The sequence below is a fragment of the Littorina saxatilis genome, linkage group LG2 (assembly GCF_037325665.1).
Source record: "Littorina saxatilis isolate snail1 linkage group LG2, US_GU_Lsax_2.0, whole genome shotgun sequence".
Lineage (NCBI taxonomy): Eukaryota > Metazoa > Mollusca > Gastropoda > Littorinimorpha > Littorinidae > Littorina > Littorina saxatilis.
In genome coordinates, this window is record NC_090246.1 from 50655101 (window position 1) to 50674559 (window position 19459).

Here is a 19459-nt window from a genome sequence, read left to right on the forward strand (position 1 = left end):
AGAAGGTTGGGTTGGGTTGGGGTGGGGGAGTTAGTAGTAAACTAATTACGTATACAGAATTACTTCCTCGTGTAATTCTGATTATGCAGCAGCCGGCTGCCGCGCGCGTGCGCCACGTAATTAATAGAAAACCAACTTTTGCTCACCTCTACCGCCGGCCATAAACAAAGCAGCAAAGCACCCACAGACATGCAGACACAGACACACACACACATACACACACGGAGACACACAGACTGACACACACACACACACACACACGCACGCACGCACGCACGCACGCACGCACGCACGCACGCACGCACACACACACACACACACACACACACACATACACACACACACACGTACACGCGCACACACACACAGAAGTAAAGGAGAGAAGACAAACAGCAGGATTTTAGAAAAGGTCACCATGCATGCAAGTACCTGAGCCTTTGTTTATCACCGCTTACTGTTAAACGGATTGAAAGACCCCGGATTGAGATTTAACATAGTATAAAACTCGCTCTTGGCTTAGCACCTTCTTGCTACACTTCTTTTCATGTTGCGAACTAGAAAACTGAAATTGAGAAGGAAAGAAAGAAAGAAATTGAAGAAAGCATACAACCAAGAAAAACACACACACAAATGCACAGTGACACACACAAAACAAAATAACAACAGGCGTTTGTGTTTAACCATTGCAACTGCGTGAACTTTAAGTGCATTAGCCCTTTCATTTAAACGTCGAGATATTTTGTGACATGCTTCAAAATGTAATGGTCAAGCCTCTCCGCCCGCATGTTCTGCGCTGATCCACATGCAGTAGTACATTTCTGCTAGCTCAAGAGCCACGAATTCTCGATCCTGGCACATGCGAGTAAAATTGTTGAAGGGATTTTTTTCTGTCCTTAAAGTGCCGAAAATGGATGAACAATTACAGATACACTGGGTATTTGTCTGTTATATTTAAGTTACTCTGTTGTATTTTATATGCATGCTATCTTATTTCGATTATTGTTATACAACTTATTAAGTTTTAGTTTCGGAAATTTTACAGCCTGTAATCAATGTTTCGAGAGAGTGAAACAACGTCGTTTTCCATGACGGTTTGGCAACAATAATGATTGAAACAAACGACGTCGTTTTCCATGTTTGGCAACAATAATGATTGAAACAAACGACGTCGTTTTCCATGTTTGGCAAGAATATAATGATTGAAACAAATAACGTCGTTTTCCATGTTTGGCAACAATATAATGATTGAAACAATTCAAAAACACGACTACAGAGCGGTGCGATACATTGGCACGTAAAGAATAACTGTAGAATTAAAGGCACATTCCTTCCTATACAAACACTTTGTTTGGCGTACCAGTTCAGATCTGTCAAGGCTTTTCAATCAATCAATCAATCAATACGAGGCTTATATCGCGCGTATTCCGTGGGTACAGTTCTAAGCGCAGGGATTTATTTTTATTTTTTACTTTTTTATTTTATGCAATTTATATCGCGCACATATTCAAGGCGCAGGGATTTATTTATGCCGTGTGAGATGGAATTTTTTTTACACAATACAGTCACGCATTCACATCGGCCAGCAGATCGCAGCCATTTCGGCGCATATCCTACTTTTCACGGCAAGTCACACGGGTATTTTGGTGGACATTTTTATCTATGCCTATACAATTTTGCCAGCAAAGACCCTTTTGTCAATCGTGGGATCTTTAACGTGCACACCCCAATGTAGTGTACACGAAGGGACCTCGGTTTTTCGTCTCATCCGAAAGACTAGCACTTGAACCCACCACCTAGGTTAGGAAAGGGGGGAGAAAATTGCTAACGCCCTGACCCAGGGTCGAACTCGCAACCTCTCGCTTCCGAGCGCAAGTGCGTTACCACTCGGCCACCCAGTCCTGTACTGGGCATTGGATAAGACCGAACCTCCACTTGGTCACATACCAAACATTAACACCCTGACTGCATGGTTATTTATCTGAGACGGCATCAGTAATTATAGCATAGCACACGAAATACGCAAGCTAGCTAAACAAAACAACATGTTCGTGGTAGACAATTTATTTGACTTTCTTCTCGTATGTTAATGTTTGAAAGTTTTGCCTATTGTGATTTTTCGCGATTTTTAATTGGTCCCTTCTGTTTTTGTCCGGTCGATACCCTTATTCGAGCGGCGGTCACGTGACCCCTGTAAAGACATCTGTAATCCAAAAGGTGATCCAGATAGTCAAGTGAACGGCCTTAACTGGCATAGAAAGTGTAAATCAAATTGACACGGGAATTAATACTTTAATTTGAGTGCAAAATTTGTCGTAATAATTTTGTGGCCAAGTTTATATGATAATGCCTGTGCACGGTAAAAATAAATTCGATTGAACTCAAATGTGTTACGTTTACGGCTGCGTATTAATCAGGCGGTTAGATAAACATGCATGAAGGCCGCATTCAGTCAACCGTGTCACATTAACTTCATGTCTACAACTACTGCTTTGCTTTACGCCCACAGATATGTGTGTGTGTGTGTGTTTGTGTGTGTGTGTGTGCGTGTGTGTGTGTTTGTGTGTGTGTGTGCGCGCGTGTTTGTGTGTGTGTTTCAGTGTATGTGTCTAAAAGAGAGAGAGAGAACTGAGAGATAGATGAGAGAGATAGAGGGAGAGAGAGAGGGGGAGAGGGAGAGAGAGAGAGAGAGAGAGAGAGAGAGAGAGAGAGAGAGAGAGAGAGAGAGAGAGAGAGAGAGAGAGAGAGTTAGAGAGAGGGGGGAGAGAGAGAGAGAGGGAGAGAGAGACAGAGAGAGACTGAGACCGAGAGAGAGCGAGAGGGAGAGAGAGAGCGAGACAGAGAGAGACTGAGAGGGAGAGAGAGAGAGAGAGAGAGAGAGAGAGAGAGAGAGAGAGAGAGAGAGAGCAACAGAGCGGAGTGTGTGTTTGTGTCTTGTTTGTGCTTTCATGTGTGTCTGTGCTTGCATGGCTGTTTGTGTGCGTGTCCTTGTCTGTCTGTTGTCTACATTCCAAAGAAGTATAGCATGCGATACAACGTGGACAACCAATCAGGTGTATCGCACACACAATGTAACCAGTAAGACCGTACAGCCAAAGCACGGCCAGTGAACGAGTCCACACAAGGTGTTAGACCAAAGCCGCTTGACTAATCGCATGCTGAGGGGAGGGGCAAAGCTTTGGATGCTGCTCAGCTACTTTGCATAATTATATTCCTACGCTGAATAACTGTGGCACTAGCGAATTTGTTCAATCCTGGCACAACTGTTCAAACAGGAGCTTATACCGGAGGTTTGGAGGTGTTTCAAGAGGAATTCCAACCTAAAATGAAGTGATTGTTAGTTGCAAGTTCTGGTTTTCCCGTTGCTGATGTCAGCAAATTAAAGTAGTAGTGTCCCTTGGTCGCTGTTCTGTTCTGATGGACATCGGAGTCACGACCATAACTTACACCGCAGAGAGTCAATAGGAATGTTTGAAGCGGAATAATGTGCTACGTTTGTGACTTCTTCATGCCACCAGGTGAGTTGCTATTCAATTTTAGCTGGACTGTCATAAAACACGACCTGTTTATTCGGCTGATATCACGCGTTATTGTTGAGTTTTTGCGACGTGGGTTTTATTGTCTCTAAAGCGCTGCCAAACCGAAGGAGTTTCAACATGTTGATTTGTAAGGCCAGGTAAATTTGCATGTATTGTATGTCACAGCGGTCTGATCATGCAGTGTTGATCTGGCCTATTTGCGTGATCCCGCGAACTTGAGATATCAATGACTTCTAAGCTCGTTTGTCGTCTATATGATTTTTAAAACGTCTTGTGGCTAATTTGACCATTAATGAAGGCACACTTCTTCCCATGAAAACAGTTCGTCTCACTATCTTAGATCAGACCAGGCTATTACATTGGATCAGACTATCAATCCACTTGGTCACATACCAACACTCAACACCTTGACTGCTTGCTGTGGTGCATTGTGAGTTTACATTTTCATTACATAAATTTCTTGAAAAGCAAACAGTGGATTTTACGTAATTAATTCATTAAAACAATCCGACTGCGCACAGAGAGCACCCAGGCTGTTCATGTTTGTTATGTGACCAAGTGGGATGGTCTTTAAGGTGGGAGTGTTAACTGCCGTCCTGCGCACCCCAGGATGGTCTTTAAGGTGGGAGTGCAACTGCCGACCTGCGCACCACAGGATGGTCTTTAAGGTGGGAGTGTTAACTGCCGTCCTGCGCACCACAGGATGGTCTTTAACCTTTGCCGGATGCCGCTTTTGACTACACACTCCCGACGATGCGGGTTTGTCTGAACCCATACATTTGAAAGAGGGTTTTTACCGTTTATTCCTCTAACGACGATGCGGGTTTGTCTGAACCCATACATTTGAAAGAGGGTTTTTACCGTTTATTTCTCTGACGACGGGGTGGGTTCAGGGAAACGAACAGCGCTACTTCAGTGGTTGCATCGAGTTTCTCCCTTCACCGACCTCTTGCAGGGGAGGGGGAGGGAGAGGGGGAGGGAGAGACTGAGAGAGACTGAGAGACTAAGAAAGAGAGAGAGAGAGAGAGAGAGAGACTAAGAAAGAGAGAGAGAGAGAGACTAAGGAAAAGAGAGAGAGAGAGATACTAAGAAAGAGAGAGAGAGAGAGACTAAGAAAGATAGAGAGAGAGAGACAAATAAAGAGAGAGAGAGAGACAAATAAAGAGAGAGAGAGAGACTAAGAAAGAGAGAGACTAAGAAAGAGAGAGAGAGACTAAGAAAGAGAGAGAGACTAAGAAAGAGAGAGGGAGAGAGAGAGACTAAGAAAGAGAGAGAGAGAGAGACTAAGAAAGAGAGAGAGGGAGACTAAGAAAGAGAGAGAGACTAAGAAAGAGAGAGAGAGACAAAGAAAGAGAGAGAGAGACTAAGAAAGAGAGAGAGAGAGACTAAGAAAGAGAGAGAGAGACTAAGAAAGAGAGAGAGAGAGACTAAGAAAGAGAGAGAGAGAGAGAGACTAAAAAAAAGAGAGAGAGAGACTAAGAAAGAGAGAGAGAGAGACTAAGAGAGAGAAAGAGAGACTAAGAAAGAGAGAGAGACTAAGAGAGAGAGAGAGAGAGAGACTAAGAAAGAGAGGGAGAGAGTAAGAGAGAGAGAGAGAGAGAGAAACTAGAAAAGAGAGAGAGAGAGAGACTAAGAAAGAGAGAGAGAGACTAAAAAAGAGAGAGAGACCAAGAAAGAGAGAGAGAGAGAGACTAAGAGAGAGAAAGAGAGACTAAGAAAGAGAGAGACTAAGAGAGAGAGAGAGAGAGAGAGACTAAGAAAGAGAGAGAGACTAAGAGAGAGAGAGAGACTAAGAAAGAGAGAGAGAGACTAAGAAAGAGAGAGAGAGAGACTAAGAAAGAGAGAGAGAGAGACTAAGAAAGAGAGAGAGAGAGACTAAGAAAGAGAGAGAGACTAAGAAAGAGAGAGAGAGAGAGACTAAGAAAGAGAGAGAGAAACTAAGAAAGAGAGAGAGACTAAGAAAGAGAGAGAGAGAGAGACTAAGAAAGAGAGAGAGAGAGAGACTAAGAAAGAGAGAGAGAGAGAGAGAGAGACTAAGAAAGAGCTAGAGAGAGAGAGAGACTAAGAAAGAGAGAGAGAGACTAAGAAAGAGAGAGAGAGACTAAGAAAGAGAGAGAGAGAGAGAGACTAAAAAAGAGAGAGAGACTAAGAAAGAGAGAGAGAGACTAAGAAAGAGAGAGAGAGAGACTAAGAGAGAGAGAGACTAAGAAAGAGGGAGAGAGAGAGAGACTAAGAGAGAGAGAGAGACTAAGAAAGAGAGAGAGAGAGAGACTAAAAAAGAGAGAGAGAGAGACTAAGAAAGAGAGAGAGACTAAGAAAGAGAGAGAGCGAGAGACTAAGAAAGAGAGAGAGAGAGACTAAGAGAGAGAGAGAGACTAAGAAAGAGAGAGAGAGACTAAGAAAGAGAGAGAGAGACTAAGAAAGAGAGACAGAGAGAGAGACTAAGAGAGAGAGACAGAGAGAGAGACTAAGAGAGAGACAGAGAGAGAGACAGACAGAGAGAGAGACAGACAGAGAGAGACAGAGACAGACAGTCAGATAGACAGACAGTCAGATAGACGGATAGACGGATAGACAGACAGACAGAGCAACTGACAACAGACATACAGACAGAGAGATACGGACAGACAAACAGAGAGACAGACAGTCTCTTGGAGACAAACAGGCAGACAGACACTGTTCCGCCGCTTTGGTAATTATGGGTGTAGCAGAACCCGCGCCGTCGCCGCAGAGGGATAGTTACAATCACTACTACTCTTTAAAAGTATGGGTATGTGTGAACCCGCGCCATCGGTAGTGTTTCTGTAAATTATCATAATCAATTAATTCTGATGTTTTGTCATGTACACACTAAAAATTTGCAGACAGAGAGCAAATTAGGTGTGTGAGAGATACTTAAAATTTCAAAACGATACCTTTAATGGTTCCAGAGTTACAATGATTTTAGTGTGTCTCTGGGTACAGGTGAACCCAGGAAGCACGGCAAAGGTTAAGGTGGGAGTGTTTACTGCCGTCCTGCGCACCACAGGATGGTCTTTAAGGTGGGAGTGTAACTGCCGACCTGCGCACCACAGGATGGTCTTTAAGGTGGGAGTGTTAACTGCCGTCCTGCGCACCACAGGATGGTCTTTAAGGTGGGAGTGTTAACTGCCGTCCTGCGCACCACAGGATGGTCTTTAAGGTGGGAGTGTTAACTGCCGTCCTGCGCACCACAGGATGGTCTTTAAGGTGGGAGTGTAACTGCCGACCTGCGCACCTCCGGATGGTCTTTAAGGTGGGAGTGTAACTGCCGACCTGCGCACCACAAGATGGTCTTTAAGGTGGGAGTGTAACTGCCGACCTGCGCACCACAGGATGGTCTTTAAGGTGGGAGTGTAACTGCCGACCTGCGCACCACAGGATGGTCTTTAAGGTGGTGGTGTAACTGCCGTCCTGCGCACCACAGGATGGTCTTTAAGGTGGGAGTGTAACTGCCGTCCTGCGCACCTCCGGATGGTCTTTAATGTGGGAGTGTAACTGCCGACCTGCGCACCACAAGATGGTCTTTAAGGTGGGAGTGTAACTGCCGTCCTGCGCACCACCGGATGGTCTTTAATGTGAGAGTGTAACTGCCGACCTGCGCACCACAAGATGGTCTTTAAGGTGGGAGTGTAACTGCCGTCCTGCGCACCTCCGGATGGTCTTTAAGGTGGGAGTGTAACTGCCGACCTGCGCACCACAGGATGGTCTTTAAGGTGGGAGTGTAACTGCCGACCTGCGCACCACAGGATGGTCTTTAAGGTGGTGGTGTAACTGCCGTCCTGCGCACCTCCGGATGGTCTTTAAGGTGGGAGTGTAACTGCCGACCTGCGCACCACAAGATGGTCTTTAAGGTGGGAGTGTAACTGCCGACCTGCGCACCACAGGATGGTCTTTAGGGTGGGAGTGTAACTGCCGTCCTGCGCACCACATGATGGTCTTTAAGGTGGTGGTGTAACTGCCGTCCTGCGCACCACAGGATGGTCTTTAAGGTGGGAGTGTAACTGCCGTCCTGCGGCACCACATGATGGTCTTTAAGGTGGGAGTGTAACTGCCGTCCTGCGGCACCACAAGATGGTCTTTAAGGTGGGAGTGTAATTGCCGTCCTGCGCACCACAGGATGGTCTTTAAGGTGGGAATGTAACTGCCGTCCTGCGGCACCACAGGATGGTCTTTAAGGTGGGAGTGTAACTGCCGTCCTGCGGCACCACAGGATGGTCTTTAAGGTGGGAGTGTAACTGCCGTCCTGCGCACCACCGGATGGTCTTTAAGGTGGGAGTGTAACTGCAGTCCTGCGCACCACCGGATGGTCTATAAGGTGGGAGTGTAACTGCCGTCCTGCGCACCACAGGATGGTCTTTAAGGTGGGAGTGTAACTGCCGTCCTACGGCACCACAGGATGGTCTTTAAGGTGGGAGTGTAACTGCCGTCCTGCGCACCACAGGATGGTCTTTAAGGTGGGAGTGTAATTGCCGTCCTGCGCACCACAGGATGGTCTTTAAAGGTGGGAGTGTAACAGCCGTCCTGCGCACCACATGATGGTCTTTAAGGTGGAAGTGTAACTGCCGTCCTGCGCACCACATGATGGTCTTTAAGGTGGGAGTGTAACTGCCGTCCTGCGCACCACAGGATGGTCTTTAAGGTGGGAGTGTAACAGCCGTCCTGCGGCACCACAGGATGGTCTTTAAGGTGGGAGTGTAACTGCCGTCCTGCGCACCACAGGATGGTCTTTAAGGTGGGAGTGTAATTGCCGTTCTGCGGCACCACAGGATGGTCTTATCCAATGTAAAAGCCTGGGCAGATTTCAGACGGTGAGATGGGAAGAAGTGTGCCTTACTTTAAGGTCAAATTAGGCCCCCCCCAAAAAAGTTGTATGTTTCTTGTAACATGGCTACCAAAAATATGTTGGTAGGCTAGGTAGGGATTTTATTTTGTATTATTATTTTTTGTTTTGTTTGGTCAGGGTAGAAAATAACTATACAGTGACGCAAAGAGACTGGACTGCTTACTATACAAAGAGAAAGACAACACATTACAAAACAAATGAGACAAAAGGGATGCGGGGTTATCCCCCTTCTGTCGTCTGCCGTCTGTTACTTTCGTTTTGACGCTTTTTTTTTTATTTTTACAAATGCAATAAAAAAAAAAGGTCTAGGGTCGGCGGGAAAAAACTAGGTATGGTCGGGTGACCATTAACATACAACTTTTTTTTTGGGGGGGGGGGGGGGGGCCTTAGGAAGACAGCGTTTTCAAAATGGTATTGACGAAACACGAGCTAATTGAAGTCATTCAACTCTGAAGTTCGCCGGTGCACTCAAATAGGCCAGATCCACGCTGACGGTGAGCCTATAATGGGCAGAATATACCTGCGCAGTTTCAGCAGCACAGACGACGCACTGCCTATTATTTATGCCGCGATAGGGATTATGACGAGTACTTGGCCTGTTTTCATGTCATGCAACGTGTAGCGGGCTGGGATAATCTGCAGTGCGTCGTCGGTCCTGCTGAAGTTACATATATATGTGAGCGGAGCCCCTTACTGTTTGTAACTAAGGTGTGTGCCTCTAAGAAAGGGGACATTCGCTCTACAGTGGAACCCACTTTTTGAGACACCCACTTCCCACCCCCACCCCCAATCCCTAATTTATGACTTCCTCCTTTTTCAGATTTTCTGTTTATAGTCTCTGTAAATGTACCTCAATTTTAAGACTCCCTCCTTTTTAAGAGTTTCTCAGATTTGTGGAGGTCTTAAAAGGGGGGTTCCACAAACGAAACGCAACTGCAATACCGAATTCCTCATGTGTGAGCAACACTCGGGGGCACTATAGGCTGACCGTCATGGACCTCTGGACAGTCCTCATGTCTAGGGAAACAGCATAGGAGCGGGCGTCAGTATGGAGCCGAAGGTCCTCAGTTCTTGGGAAACAGCATAGGAACTGGCGTCAGTATGGAGCCGAAGGTCCTCATTTCTAGGGAAACAGCATAGGAACTGGCGTCAGTATGGAGCCGAAGGTCCTCAGTTCTAGGGAAACAGCATAGGAACGGGCGTCAGTATGGAGCCGAAGGTGCTCAGTTCTAGGGAAACAGCATAGGAACTGGCGTCAGTATGGAGCCGAAGGTCCGAAGGTCTAGGGAAACAGCATAGGAACAGGCGTCAGTATGGAGCCGAAGGTCCTCAGTTCTAGGGAAACAGCATAGGAACGGGCGTCAGTATGGAGCCGAAGGTGGGGGGGGGGGGGGGGGGGGGGGAAGGGGAGGGGAGAGGCAAAAAGGGGAGGGGCGTGAGGGAAAATGGTGGTCATTCCAAACAAGGACAGTCAATAGCATCCCTGAGTGTCACTCGCTCTTGAACAACGCTCAGCACTGAGCTGATCATACAGGCCCCTGCATGGAAAGTCTTCTGGCTGCTCGCATGGGATCAGCCGCCATGCAGGATGAAGCCGGAATGGGGGAAGGAGAAAGGAGGGGGTGCTAGCAGAACAGTGACAGTCGGGTACATCTCAGTAGTGTTTTTCACTTGGGAGCAACACTCCGCGGCATCTAGACCGTCATCAGGTTGCTAGCACTTCGGAAACAGAGACCAGCATGGACTCGGCCTTCAGGATGGAGTTCAGAGGAGAGGGATGGGAGGGGGTACTGGCAAAATAGAGAGTTATGCCGGTAGCGTCCCGGAGTGTTCTTCACTTGGGAGCAACACTCGATGGCATCTAGACAGTCCTCAGGTTGCTAGCATTTAGGAAAGAGAGACAGCATGAAATCGGCCTTCAGGATGGAGGGGGGTGGGAGGGGGTACAGGCAAAACAGAGACAGTCAGGAGGAGCATCTCTGAGTGTTCTTCACTTGCATGGGGCTACACTCGGTGGCCTCTGGACGGTCCTCAGGTTGCCAGGCATGGGACTGGCCCGTCAGGATAAATCAGCCCGAGGAGGACCAGGAATGCCCAACCGTTCCCCCCCGTGTTCACGTCTCTCTGTCATTATCTCGGGGGCGAGGGAAGACATGTGTTATCAGCAGACACATAACACCCAGTCTAGCCTTTTTCCCGCCCTACCGTTTTGCCGTTTGGACTAGAACTCATTTTTGCCACATGAAATTCAAGAGTCGGCCGCACAATGCCGGACGATGTTTCTCTGTCATTTTTGCGTGGGAAGTGATAGCCCCGCGTGAATAGCCCGAGGTAATGCGACACCTGGGACCTATCAGATAAATAGGAGCGCGAGCATGGCAGTGACTTTAATTATAGATATTCCACGTCCTCAAATGACGACAGAGAAGGAAGAAAAAAAACCTGGGGAAAAAGCGAAACTGGCCTGCCCGGGTTGTCACATAGCGAGTGTGAAAAATGAGCTACACGTGCATGCTCTCTCTCTCTCTCTCTCTTTCTCTTTTTTTTTATTTCTTGTTCTCCATTTTTTGGGTTAATTTTACGATTATGACACTTGTATCATGTGTTGTTAGTGCGCAGGTTTAACACACAGATCTTTATGTGGAAAAAACCCCACCCCACCCCAATTTTTTTTTTTTTAATATAAACTGCTAGCAATAACGTTTCAAAATAAGAAATAAGAATAACAAACAACAACAAAAACCACCACAAGATGGCTTGGTGAATTACTTCGGCGGATTGATATAGGTGTCCGTATCGAAATCAAATCAATAAAAAACAAAACAATGAAACATCTCACGCTGCAATAAAAGCAGCAAGGCTGCAGAATGATGTTATTTAGTTTTGATGTCCTCTTATAACCATTTGGCCTATCTTGGGACAGGTAGAGTTAATAATTATGCTTTATGTGGGGACAAGACACTGGGCAAACATGCAAACAGAGAACACATATGATCGTGTTATATATCTGGAAGTCTGTTGCGATAATTCTGCAGAATGTGGGGTTTTTTTAGTGATAATGTATATAAACATCTAGGGCTGTTTTCAGTATTGTTGATAACATGTTCTGTTTGATTCAGGGTATTCAGCTGGTATTTCCTTGTTTTCACTACCTATTTTATTCATGTTTTTATTACTTAGTTAGTGGAAGAATCTTTTGTATAATGTATGTTTGATGGTGTATGCTTTTAATTAAGCGTTGCTGACTATGAATGTAGATGTAAATGCTTGTATAACTGTGTTTTGATTTTAAATGTGTCAAGCGCAAAGAGCATAATTGTAAAGTTATGATGTTGCGCTATATAAATGCTCTTTTATTATTATTATTATTATTATTATTATTATTATTATTATTATTATTATTATTATTATTATTATTATTATTATTATTATTATTATTATTATTATTATTATTATTATTATTATTATTATTATTATTATTATACTTTGTGTCAAAGCGGAGGACCACTCTTACCCCATGTAAATGCCTTAGCAGGTCTGTGGTGGAGGACCACTCTTACCCCATGTAAATGCCTTAGCAGGTCTGTGGTGGAGGACCACTCTTACCCCATGTAAATGCCTTAGCAGGTCTGTGGTGGAGGACCACTCTTACCCCATGTAAATGCCTTAGCAGGTCTGTGGTGGAGGACCACTCTTACCCCATGTAAATGCCTTAGCAGATCTGTGGTGGAGGACCACTCTTACCCCATGTAAATGCCTTAGCAGGTCTGTGGTGGAGGACCACTCTTACCCAATGTAAATGCCTTAGCAGATCTGTGGTGGAGGACCACTCTTACCCCATGTAAATGCCTTAGCAGATCTGTGGTGGAGGACCACTCTTACCCCATGTAAATGCCTTGGCAGATCTGTGGTGGAGGACCACTCTTACCCCATGTAAATGCCTTAGCAGATCTGTGGTGGAGGACCACTCTTACCCCATGTAAATGCCTTAGCAGGTCTGTGGTGGAGGACCACTCTTACCCCATGTAAATGCCTCAGCAGGTCTGTGGTGGAGGACCACTCTTACCCCATGTAAATGCCTTAGCAGGTCTGTGGTGGAGGACCACTCTTACCCCATGTAAATGCCTTAGCAGGTCTGTGGTGGCACAGAAGATGGTTTACAGGAGACGGAATGTATCTTTAAGCCTGTTCACACATACATTGTATCAGCAAACTACAAAGGACCCCGTCACCGATGTTATCTCTGACCAGAAACATGAGCTTACTTAGGGAAATGCTGTAGTCGCTTTTACGCCCTCGGGACGACTTTTTCTTTTGTGATGAAAAAAAAAGTAATGTTGTTGTTTCTTTTTGTTTATATTTGTGTGTGTGCGTATTTGTGTGTGTGTTTTTGTGTGTGTTTGTTTTGTTTTGGTCCGCGTTCCATGGATCTTCAAGAACTGTGATTCAAATTCCGACTTTATTTAAGAAATTCAGCCTTAATCTTTATTGCTGATATACATATACCCATACCTTCTGCTAGTGCCTTTGTTGTGCAGTTACCGTAACCAACAATGTTGTCAGAGATTATTCAGTTCTGAGAATAAAGAAAGGAACAAAGCAGATGGTTGCAGTTTGTTGGGAAAAAGTCATTACTGTTTCTTCCTTGAACCTTTTTGTTGACGCTACATAATTACATCAGCCTCTCCCCCTCTCTCTCTCTCTCTCTTTTTTTGGGGGGGGTTTTGGTTTTTGGTTTCTTTTTTATTTTCTCCCCGTGGAGTGGTTAATGTGCGAGGACTATTTGTGGCACATAGATTTCATTTTATGTGGTGAAGCCTGATCCCCAAGAATGGCCGGGTGCCCAATTTTCATGGTAAATGACCCATGGCAGGCTGAGCGAACGCGGCCCGGGCGAGATACGCGCCTGATGAGCTGTTCTTATCTACCGCCCGGTCCTTTCATTGATGTGGGACAAACAGGGAACATGATACGGCCCGCCAACCTGTCATTTCACACACACACACACACACACACACACACACACACACACACAGAAGTACACACACGCACACACACAGACACACACACACACCCACGGACATACGCACACACACACACACACACACACACGCGCGCGCACGCACGCACGCACGCACAGACACACATTCACACACACACACACACACACTCACACACACACACACACACACACACACACGAACACACACACACACCGTCGTATACACATTAACACACATTCACACACATTCACACACACACACACACACACACACACACACACACATAGGCAGGAGGGTAGAGTAACACCTGCTGATGGCTAGTGATATCCCAGCGAGAAAAAAACATACATGCGGAAGAGATAGAGATCTATAGAGGAGACAGTTGTTAGTACATGGTCATTACTTTTTGTCTTCACTCGGGCCCTTCTCATGATCTACGACAGACTTTGTCCTTTCATTGCTTTAAACACTGTATTCGAATAGATTTCCGGAGTACTTTTATGAGAGTGATATTGCCTGTCCAAGCAATATGAAATAAAAACAAACACAAACGTTTCCTGGCATGCATGCTCAAGCGCCAATCAGTTCTGCCCCCTCCCCCGCCTTCCTATCCTTAGCCCCCCTTCCTCTCTCTCTCTCTCTCTCTCTCTCTCTCTCTCTCTCTCTCTCTTCGCCTCTCTCCCTCTATCTCCCCAAAGCAATGTCAAAGAAAAGCCTGCAGTCGAAACTGCGACCAGCAAGCATGAGAAAAAGGCTTGCCCTCTAAAAAAGAAACGAGCGCTATTTGTTTCTCGCGCGTTAGCACGGTCATCCCGTAAGCTTCAGAAAACCTCATATTTACCTTGCTGCTCTAAAAGTCAAGATGGAAGTCACTCAGAAAAAAAAAGAACCGTAGCAAACATTGCGAAAACTTGCCTGTAGCAAGAGGCATGTTGACTCATATCCAGTCCGGAATGGCAGCGGTCGCCAAGCTGCGCGTGATTGCACGAAGTTTGTCGAGATTTGAACTTAGTCTTCTGTTTTGGAATTTTGTGTTCCCAACATGCCTCTGTTTTTTGGGACACTGAATTTCACTCAAAATCAGAATCTGACATTCAAAGAATATTTATAACGTTATAAACGGATGACGTTTAGTGTCGGTATAGTCGGTGAACCTCCGTAACTTATAGTTCAAATCGCCAAAAGCTTGTCGTCGTTGTTTGCAGAATTGACATACTTTTTCATGGTAAGGGATGTAGCTCAGTCAGTAGCGCGCTGGATTTGTATCCAGTTGGCCGCTGTCAGCGTGAGTTCGTCCCCACGTTCGGCGAGAGATTTATTTCTCAGAGTCAACTTTGTGTGCAGACTCTCCGGGCCTCGGTGTCCGAACACCCCCCGTGTGTACACACAAGCACAAGACCAAGTGCGCACGAAAAAGATCCTGTAATCCATGTCAGAGTTCGGTGGGTTATAGAAACACGAAAATACCCAGCATGCTTCCTCCGAAAGCGGCGTATGGCTGCCTAAATGGCGGGGTAAAAACGGTCATACACGTAAAAGCCGTGGGAGTTTCAGCCCATGAACGAACAAACAAACAAAAAGACATACTTTTTCACGGTAGGGGAAAGATTATGCCCAGGGCTGAGGTACTCTGAAACTGCCGCATGGGTCCCACTCAACTGCGGAGTGGGAGCAAGCCTTTGGGTTTATGATTGCTTGAAATCAAAACAAATCTCAATTTCAACCAATCCGATATCGTGGCTGCGTATTCCCCATTTCGGTATATAGCACTAATGCAGTTTCGCTTTAAAGCACCTCAGCTCAAGACTGCAGACAGTTTTTTGAAAATTTCGGAAACTTTCGGGTGGCTTTTCGGCAAATGTGCCAATACAAATAAATCTGATCACACATTAATGATCCAGATTTCAATAACATGATGAACAAGTATGCATGATTGTGTTGCGAACGACCATTGTTTGGGACACTTGTGGTAAGATGGAATTTGACCTCTTCTCGACCTCGACCTTGTTAATTACAAGGTCATTGCAAGAGAGGTAGCATTACCAGCTTTACCAGCTTGCACCGTCGTGAACATTAAAATAGTTGTTCTTATTATATTTTTTTTGATCATATGTTCCAGGTTTCCTTTGCTGATCTGACGATGCCGATGAAAACAGGAAGAAAAGACCGAGAAACTTCCGCCAGATGAAGACTACAACCCTGCTTTAACAAAGACGAAAACGAGAATTTCAGACAAGGGCTGGTAAAATCACAGGTAACCATTATAGGTACTAAGGTGACGGGCGCGGTGGCGTGGTGGTAAGACGTCGGCCTCCTAATCGGGAGGTCGTGAGTTCGAATCCCGGTCGCTGCCTCCTGGTGGGTTAAGGATGGAGATTTTTTTTCCGATCTCCCAGGTTAACTTAAGTGCAGACCTGCTAGTGACTTAACTCCCTTCGTGTATACACGCAAGCACAAGACCAAGTGCGCACGGAAAAGATCCTGTAAGCCATGTCAGAGTTCGGTGGGTTATAGAAACACGAAAATACCAGCATGCCTCCCCCGAAATTGGCGTATGCTGCCTGAATGGCGGGGTAAAATCCACTCGTGCTAAAAACATGAGTGAACGTGCACGGGAGTCCAAGCCCATGAACGACGAAGAAGAAGAAGAAGAAGAAGGTACTGAGGTAAGGGGTAGCTTTCGTCAGACTGCAGACTGTAATTTTGTGTGGTTACAAGTCATGTGCATATGTGATCAACATCTCAAAAGACAGAAACAAACTGGACGTGATATAAGCGATTGAATAAACTGGGCTCGAGTCTAGGGCCAAGAATCTTCACACACACACGCACTAAAAACACGCGCACACTCACTAAAAACTCGCGCATACACGCACGCACACACACACATACACATACACACACACACACACACACACACACACACACGCACACGCACGCACACTTGCACGTGCGCAACGAGATCACTTTGATATACATAAAGACGCACACATTATATACACACAAACGGACGCATGCACGCTCATAACGTGTTCTTTTAATGTTAACCTTCTTTTTGTGGGTTGTTGTGATATGATTATTTGTGTTCTTTGTGTCTGAGATTGAATAAAGAAAAAATAGACACCAGATTTGCTGTTGTTGTTGCAATTTTAATATTTAGTGTATGGAATCTCTCTCTCTCTCTCTCTCTCTCTCTCTCTCTCTCTCTCTCTCTCTCTCTCTCTCTCTCTCTCTCTCTCTCTCTCTCTCTCTCTCTCGCTGTGATCACTTTGTTCGTGTGCCTGTCTGTCCGTGTGTCTGTCTGTCTTCCCTTTATGTCTGTCTACTTCTGTGTGTGCATGCGAGCGCGCGTGTGTGTATGTGTGTGTATGTTTGTGTGTGTGTGTCTGTCTGTCTGTCTGTCTGTCTGTCTCTCTCTCTCTCTCTCTCTCTCTCTCTCTCTCTCTATGTCTCTCCGTCACTGTCTCTCTCTCTCCGTCTGTATCCCTCACGCAGATAGACAGACAGACGGAGACAGAGAGAACATAAAACGCAAACGAGCGAGTGGCATGAATTCAACCAAGCATACACCTTATTCAATCTTCGCTTTTTTTTCAACACATCAGAGAAGACTATCAAGATCATTAAATGGGGAAATAAAGAGAGTGTGGAGAATGCGGGGAGAGGGATGGACTAGCACACAATACAGGTATACAATTTGATATGTCGTGCCAAATTCACGACAAAACGCTAGCAATTTCGCAGAATCCGCAGTTGTTTAACGGTTACGAAAAATTGACAAAAATGCTGATGATTCCACGTATTCGGCAATTGAGTGATATCTACACCAAAGATTCAGTAGCTAAGTTACGGAGATGTGGTGCAGTAACTTATATCAAGATCGAAGTATACATATGAAGAGTGATTCCATATAAGTACAGCTACCGATGCCATATCCTGATTGTAGTTATAACTGACATTCACGCGAGTTCAATATCATTGCCTCTTTTCATAGTACAGTGGTCGCCGGTTAATAAAGCCACTTCTGGACCGACGAAAAATGGCTTTAATAAGCGGCGGATTTATTAACCGGCGGTCCAGGAATACGTCATTTTCGAAAGAAGCAAAAAAACTTCTCTTTTGTTTAGTCACTCAGTCACTTTCTTTCGTCATTTACACTTGTTTGAATCTAAACAAAACTTCACGGAGGATGTGGAACTTTTGTTTCAATTATGTACATGTACGTGTACTTTGATCACTTCGGTACATCAATAATTTCACTGACACTGTCACCGTCACGAATCATTACTCGGCAGAGAAGAACGATTTTATGAGTGTTTGTTTGTTGGTCGTCTTCCACATCAGAACAAGATAATGTGAGTTTTAGTCACAAACTACGTGATTTCTATGAGAAAACTGGCTTTAATAAGCGGCGGGTTGGTTTTATTAACCGGCTTTTTCTAATACATAAGATATAGTGATAAATCCGGACCGTCTGAAATCGGCTTTTATAAGCGGCTGGCTCTATTAACCGCGGTTTTATTAAGCGGCGTCCACTGTACTAACAGACCAGGCTACTTCGGTTCTATTGTCCAAACAAAACAGATATTTGAGTGTGCCGTGTCGAATTCACGGCGCTAAATTCATGGAATCAAGTGTAATTTACAAGTTATACCCCGGCAGACCTGTTTACCCTTACGATTTTGGCGTAATTTATTACGATTTTCTGCAAAAAATACGCCATTCCGCTATCCGTGTCAAGACTACGATTTTCATAAATAAAAAAAATGTAAAAAAAATCAATTCACATGTTTGGCATTGTTTTTTTCAATGGCAAAATGGGGTGAAAAAGCACAGCACTGACCAGAGATCATGTCTGTCTGATGAGACGCTGGAGAGCCTTATTCTAGTGGTGAAGTCTCGCCCTCACTCATTCGGCAAGCGCAAGTACAGTAGAGAAGCGCTTGACACACTGAAAAAGGCCTACTACGAGCAAAAGAAAAAGAATCAGTGATGCATGTGCTTTTGATGTGATCTTCGTTGAAATTATGATGACTACAAAGTCTGACTGATGTGTTTTGTTTGTGAATGATGGATATATGTGCATGATTGCGTTTCGCAGACACAGTTGTCATGTGCGTTGTATTTGGCGACGAATGCTGGATGATTACTATTTTTGTGCCAGGATTACTATTTTTGGGGCTGAGCATTACTCCAAAACACTTATGGGGGTAAACAGGTCTGCCCCGGGAAATCGAAAACAATGCTGCCGATTCCACGTAATCCGTGCATTCTTCAAGACGGATAAGTAATTGAGAACCTGACGTCGCCTCGCCTCGCCTTTATTAGTAACTCGTGTCAAGAAGTTAGATATAAGGTATTAAGTGCAGTTAACGATACGACATCCTGAGTGTAGATTAGTGAAGCCAACGAGTTTAAAATCATTATCTGTTCACTAGTGCTTATTACACCCAGACAGATGCTGCAACAATGCCATTGTTCACTGTTCACTCACTGTCTTCAGCTTGAACAACACCAAAAGTCACCAAAAAACACACCAGGTTTAATTACTTTACTTGAGTAAAAACAAAACAGCTACAAACTAAAAGATAAAATTAAGAAATAAATACATCAGTACGTCTCCAGCCTCTTGAGCGATCATGCAGTCATCACGAGTGGTATTACGTTGTCTATGTCAGGCCTGAAAAATGTTTGTGGTGCACGTCGGTAATCGTAAACAAAATTCGTCGAAAACACCCTGTGTCTGATGTGTCTCTAAACACCTCCGCGTGGAGGGGTTTTGCAGCCAGGGCAGTGAAAGTAAAGAGGGAACATTTTCTCTGCTCGCGCGGCAGCAAGCAGGATGTCTTTGAACTGAAAATGGATTTCAACTACATGCACATGAAATCATTTAAGCATATGTTTGTCAGTGTTCTTGCGCGTTACAAAAAAAGAAAGCGGCATAGCGAAGAAAAGAGAAGAAAGAAAGAAAGAAAGTACGTAAAGGGGATGAATGATAGAAAGAATGACAAACTTGCATAAAAATGGAAAAGGAAACACACAAACACACACACAAA

The 19459-nt window shown here is 44.9% G+C and overlaps 1 long non-coding RNA gene across 1 annotated transcript in view; it reads left to right on the top strand.

Moving 5' to 3' along the window:
- Positions 1–16529, top strand: part of LOC138959172 (uncharacterized) — a 53461-nt gene extending 36932 nt beyond the window's left edge. Inside the window, exon 4 of the long non-coding RNA XR_011453647.1 lies at positions 15523–16529. This is a non-coding gene — a long non-coding RNA (uncharacterized lncRNA). The remainder of the gene's footprint in view (positions 1–15522) is intronic.
- Positions 16530–19459: the final 2930 nt, after the last annotated feature.